The sequence below is a fragment of the Nycticebus coucang genome, chromosome 24, assembly GCF_027406575.1.
Source record: "Nycticebus coucang isolate mNycCou1 chromosome 24, mNycCou1.pri, whole genome shotgun sequence".
NCBI classification, from domain to species: Eukaryota; Metazoa; Chordata; class Mammalia; order Primates; family Lorisidae; genus Nycticebus; species Nycticebus coucang.
The window spans coordinates 19,190,537-19,196,536 of NC_069803.1; the positions used below are offsets into that span (position 1 = coordinate 19,190,537).

Genomic DNA, 6,000 nt, shown 5'->3' on the forward strand with positions numbered 1-6,000 from the left:
GAGCCCACCAGCTCTGGTGTATGTGGCTGGCACCCTAGCTGCTTGAGCTACAGGAGCCGAGCCAACAAAGTATTATTTGTTGACACTTACATGAAGTATCTAGACTGGTCAAATTTACAAAATAGAAATTAAAATGGTGCACTAGTATCCTTCAACTTCTAAATATCTGAACAAAATTTATCACTTATTTGTTGTGGCTAAATTTTTTTCAACATTGAATAGTGCAAAGGATTAGATCAATTATAAATCAATAAGGATTTTATTAAGAAGTAACAATCATCCATTTAAACTGGATTATGGGATGGGTATGGTGGCTTACGCCTGTAATTTTAGCACTCTGGGAGGCCTAGCCAGGTGGATTGGTTGTGCTCAGGAGTTCAAGACCAGCCTGAGCAAATGCAAGACCTTGTCTCTACTAAAAATAGAAAAACTAGCCGGGCGTTGTGGTGGGCACCTGTAGTCTCGGCTACTCAGGAGATTGAGGCAAGAGGATTACTTGAGCCCAGGAGTTTGAGGTTGCTTTGAGTTGTGACACCAGGGCACTCTACCCAGGGTGAGAGAGTGAATGAGACGCTATCTCAAAAAAGAAAGAAAAAAGATAGATTAAAACAAAAGAAAAAAAAGAGAGAAAAAAGAAGAAATGTATATAATGAACTGAATTATGGTAGGAAAAGTGTATTTATAAAGAAGGCTTAGGAAAAAAACAATAACAGGAATAAATAAGCAAGAATGAGAAAGTTTCAGCGTACATTTTCTAACTATTCTTAGGCAAAGTTTTAAAAATCTACCGGATCCTTTTAATTCCTATTGCCAGAAAATTACCAACCTATAGTAAGCTTGAGATTATCTTTCTTCACAATAAGTGAATATTTTGATAATGGCAGAGAAAAATTGCGAAGTGGGCTTTGGGAGGTAATCATTCAACTCCCACAAAGATGCCCAGCAGCGTGCAGGGCTTGGGGCATTATGTAAAAATGGATTAGCCAACTGGGTAGACTGTAGTTCTCTGCAAAGCTGCACTAGAACCTGTATTTAAAGCTCATGGGAGAAGGCCACCTCCATATATACAACACAGGGGGTGGAAAAATAAGGTATATGGTTATCAGTAACCAAGTTGTATTTGTGTGTGAGGATCACTCGACACTCTACCAAAGGCATTTTGCCATTGCATTTTATTTCACGAGCCTCACAATGAAAATAATAAACACAGGATGCCTAGAGACTTGCTCAAGATCATACAGCCTCAGAGTAACCTTAAAACCCCCCGAGTCTCTTTCCTTTTTGCCTTGTTGACCCTTTCTTACTATGTTAAGTTGAACTATAAGAAATGGTGGCTTGACGCCTGTAACGCAGCAGCTAGGACACCAGCCACATACACCGGAGCTGGCGGGTTTGAATCCAGCCTGGGCCTGCCAAACAACAATGACAACTACAACAAAAAAATAGCCGGGCACTGTGGTGGACACCTGTAGTCCCAGCTACTTGGGAGGCTGAGGCAAGAGAATCTCTTAAGCTCAAGAGTTTGAGATTGCTGTGAGCTGTGATGCCACGGCACTCTACTCAGCGTGAAAGCTTAAGACTCTATCTCAAAAAAAAAAAAAAAGACAGAAAAAGGCAGGTATTTGAGCATTTTTAACCTACAAAAATGGCTATTTCATATGCTTCAAATTAGTGTATATTGGTTAGATGGAAAGAACACACTTGAAATCATTGTAGCCTTTTCCACTAAAGTGAAAGCTAAAAGACCTAGGTTAAAAATATCGTATTTGTGGCTTATTTAATAAGAAGGAAAACAAATTAGCAGCAACCTGTTTGTACATGAATGCTGCCTCCCATGTTACTACATTAATGAGTGCCGTTTAAAATATGTTAAAACATCACCAACACAAGGCATCTCTTGGCTTTGCCATAAACTAACCTTCTGATGCCTTTTGAAGAGAAATTACATTGACTTTTTACTAAAGGAAGTTTCTATAGCAAACCAAAGTCACTTTCCCAGGAAGAAACTTCACATTCAAAATGTACACCACATCTGATCACTTGTCACCACCTCTGATCCTGTTACCTAGTTCAAGCTACCCCTGGAAGAGCCCAGTTTTCCAAAGCAGAACATGTTTGAAACTTACCCTGAGACAGCAGTGTAAACTGAGCAAACCAGGTCATCACCCACAAGGCTTTACATAACCTGCAATTTCCTCACTCCGGTCTCCCTTTCCACCATTCTCCACTCGTCCATCCCCTTTGCTCTGGCCACATTCTCCTCTTTGGCATTTCTCTAACACACCAAAATATACATACTACGGACTTCTCAAGCCAACTGCACTTGCTATGTCCTGTGCCTGGAATGCTCTTCTCCCCCAAATCTGCATGGTTTTTGTTTTTTGAAACAGAGCCTCAAGCTGTCCCCCTGGGTAGAGTGCTGTAGCATCACAGCTCACAGTAACCTCCAACTCCTGGACACAAGCGATTCTCCAGCCTGTGCCTCCCAAGTAGCTGGGACTACAGGCATCTGCCACAACACCCAGCTATTTTTGGGTTGCGGCCGTCGTTGTTTGGCGGGCCCAGGCTGGATTCAAACCTGCCAGCTCAGGCGTATGTGGCTGGCGCCTTAGCTGCTTGAGCCACAGGCGCCGAGCCAAATCTCCATGTTTTGCTGCATCGATCGTATCCTTCGGGTCTTTACTCCAATATCTCCTTCCCAGAGAAACCCTCCTTGACGACCACATGTTAAATAGCTGTGGGCCTGCATACCTTCTATATCTCTAGCAGAAGGGAGGCTAAGGCAGAAGGATCACTTGAGACCAGAAGGTCAAGGTTACAGTGAGCTATGATCACACAAATGCACTCTAACCTGGGAGACAGAGCAAGATCCATCTTTTACAAAAAAAAAGGAAAGTGCATCCTGTGGGAGAGGCATATAATAAGTAAATAATAGTTTGATAATGGCAGAGAAAAATTATGTAAATTATATTTATGTAACATTACAAAAATATTATTAAAAATTATGTAAATTATATTTATGTACTATATATGATTAAAATTATATGATTATATAACATTATATTATATACATACATAAATATTGCTTAGCATTAGATTTGGTAGAAAATAAAGGGCCAGTACCAATTTTTAGGGATGGGGTCTTCCATGCTGCCCAGACTGGTCTTGACTTCCTGGCCTCAAGAGATTCTCCAGCTCAGCCTCCCAAAGTACTGAGATTTCAGTTCTAAGCAACCATGCCCAGCTAATAAAAGTGTTTGACAAGTCTTTCTCTCGGTGTTCTGAAATTTTTGTTTCATTGCCATTAGGATAATAAAATATGGTCTGTCCCAGAGAAAGGGAGCAGTGACTAGTCTGGTAGTACTTAAAAAATAAATGTTTTGGTAAGAGGGACTTTACCTAACAAATGCAATCAGTATAACCTGGTTTCTTGTACCCTCAATGAATCCTCTCAATAAAAAAAAAATTAAAAAAAAAACTCAAAAAGGATTTAATAAAAAAAATAAACATTTTAAATGTCATTATATTTTTTAAAAGTCATTCTTTTAATTTGACTATCTTCAGAACAATTTCTGAGAATATCTTTAGTCCTTTAAAATTTCCTGGTGTAGGGCCAGGTGCGGTGGCTGGTTCCTGTAATCCCAGCACTTGGAAGGCTGAGGTGGGTGGATTGCCTGAGCTCACAGGTTGGAGACCAGCCTGAACCAGAGAGAGATCGCATCTCTAAAAATAGCTGGGCATTGTGGTGGGCGTCCGTAGTCCCAGCTACTTACAAGAGACTCGCTTGAGCCCAAGAAGTTTGAGGTTGCTGTAAGCTAAGACGCCACGGCACTCTACCAAGGGTGACAAAGTGAGACTATGTCTCAAAAATAAATAAATAAATAAACAAACAAACAAACAAATAAATAAAATAAAATTTCCCAGTGCCCTCATTTAATTTGAACATTTTATGCAATATTGAAGAATGCTTAGGTATTAAGAAACTTGCTTTGAAAATCTGGTCTTCATTATCCATTATGGTAAATTTTTGTTTATCCTACAAATCTGGCTGGTGGTAAAGTTGTATCAAATTATTCTCTTCTTTGCTACACAATTAGTTGTATTCTTTTGGGTGATAGTTTAGACTGTTTAAAACTCATAATTATAATTACTATTATTTTTTGAGACAGAGTCTTAAGCTGTTGCCCTTGGGTAGAGTGCTGCGGCATCACAGCCCACAGCAATCTCAAACTCTTGGGCTCAAGTGATTCTCTTGCCTCAGTCTCCCAAGTAGCTGGGACTACAGGTACCTGCCACAACGCCTGGCTACTTTTTTTGTTGCAGTTGTCATTGTTGTTCTAGCTGGCCAGGGCCGGGCTTGAACTCACTGGCCTCAGTGTATGTGGCTGGCACCCTACCCACTGAGCTACAGGCACTGCCCTAAACTTACAATTACTATAGAATTAAAATTGTTTTTAAATGACTGTTTTGATAGATATTATTTGATATAAATTTTTTTTGAGACAGAGTTTCACTTTATCGCCATTGGTAGAGTGCTATGGCATTACAGCTCACAGCAACCTCCAACTCCTGGGCTTAGGCAATTCTCTTGCCTCAGCCTCCCAAGTAGCTGGGACTGTAGGCGCCTACCACAACGCCTGGCTATTTTTTTTTGCAGTTTGGCCAGGGTCAGGTTCAAACCTGCGACCCTCGGTATATGGGGCTGGTGTCCTACCCATTGAGCCACAGGCGCAGCCCTGATATAAATTATTTTAAGGTTACGGATTCTAATTCATTCTTCACTAAATTCTCAAGAATTATTTAATTACACTGCATTGCATTTGAAGGCAAAAAATACTAAATTTGGAAATGAAAATGTCTCTAGCTGATATATCACTTTAAAAAACAATCACAGAGGGTGGCGCCTGTGGCTCAACGGGTAGGGTGCCGGTCCCATATGCCGGAGGTGGCGGGTTCAAGCCCAGCCCTGGCCAAAAAGAAAAAAAAAAAAAAAAAAAAGAAAAAAAAAAAAAAACAATCACAGAACAAAGGTACATTAGTAGCACACAAAACTTCAAAAGTGGCATGGTTTAAGCCATTATGAAAGGATGGAAGATAAAAGAAAAAAAAGAGGCTCAGTGACTGTGGCTCAAGAGGCAATGACGGCTGCAACCAAAAAATAGCCAGGCATTGTGGTGGGCGCCTATAGTCCCAGCTACTGGGAAGGTGGAGGCGGGAGAATCGCTTGAGACCAGGAGTTGGAGGTTGTTGTGAGCTGTGATACCACGGCACTCTACCCAGGGTGACAGCTTGAGGCTCTGTCTCAAAAAAAAAAAAAAAAAAAAGAAGGAAAAAGTTTTTGAAGGAAGCAAGTTTAATAAGTTAACATTCACAAATGGACTATAACCTTAGTGTAAGAAAGTTAGTTAAAAATTTACTCATAAACACAAGCTTAGGGACTGCTTTTAAGCTATTTTCTTCCAATTTTTTTCATTTTTCTGAAAATGGAATATAATCACATCTTTATGTTTTTCCTCAAGAATTCAAAACCTAAACCATAAAAAGCTAAATACCCAAATAAATAAAATAAATGAAATACCCAAATAAATGAAATAAAGAAAAGTACATGAAGTTTTTACTTCTGTAGCTAAAATTATAATATGGTCCATTTTATTTTCTGCTTAGTATAATGAAACTGTAAATATTATCATTTACATAAACTCCTATCCAATTCATTCAAAATATAAAGGAAATGGAGGAGAGATATAATTCTAAATATCTTTTCCAAGATGCAGAAGCAGCCTTCTTGATAATCAGCCTGGCCTCTCTCAAAAGTTCAAGGTTGTTGCTTGAATTATCATTACTATCACATCTATGAAATAAATTAGCATTGTTACAATCATGTCAAAAGTGCAGATACGTTAAATAACTTGCCTACAGTTAGAAATGAGTCAGAGACCCAGCTCAGGCTCCATCCAGACACTCTGCTCCTGGGGATCCTCTAACTGCATTCAGAATTTG

The 6,000-nt window shown here is 39.5% G+C and overlaps 1 protein-coding gene across 2 annotated transcripts in view; it reads right to left on the reverse strand.

Annotated features, from left to right (window-relative positions):
• The window catches only part of FGL1 (fibrinogen like 1), a 28,511-nt gene extending 22,511 nt beyond the window's left edge, over positions 1-6,000 (reverse strand). The window contains exon 1 of one of the 2 annotated variants that reach the window (XM_053578625.1): positions 5,914-6,000. The gene's annotated coding sequence lies outside the window, so the exon portion shown is untranslated. The remainder of the gene's footprint in view (positions 1-5,913) is intronic. The other variant, XM_053578626.1, reaches the window with a different exon arrangement.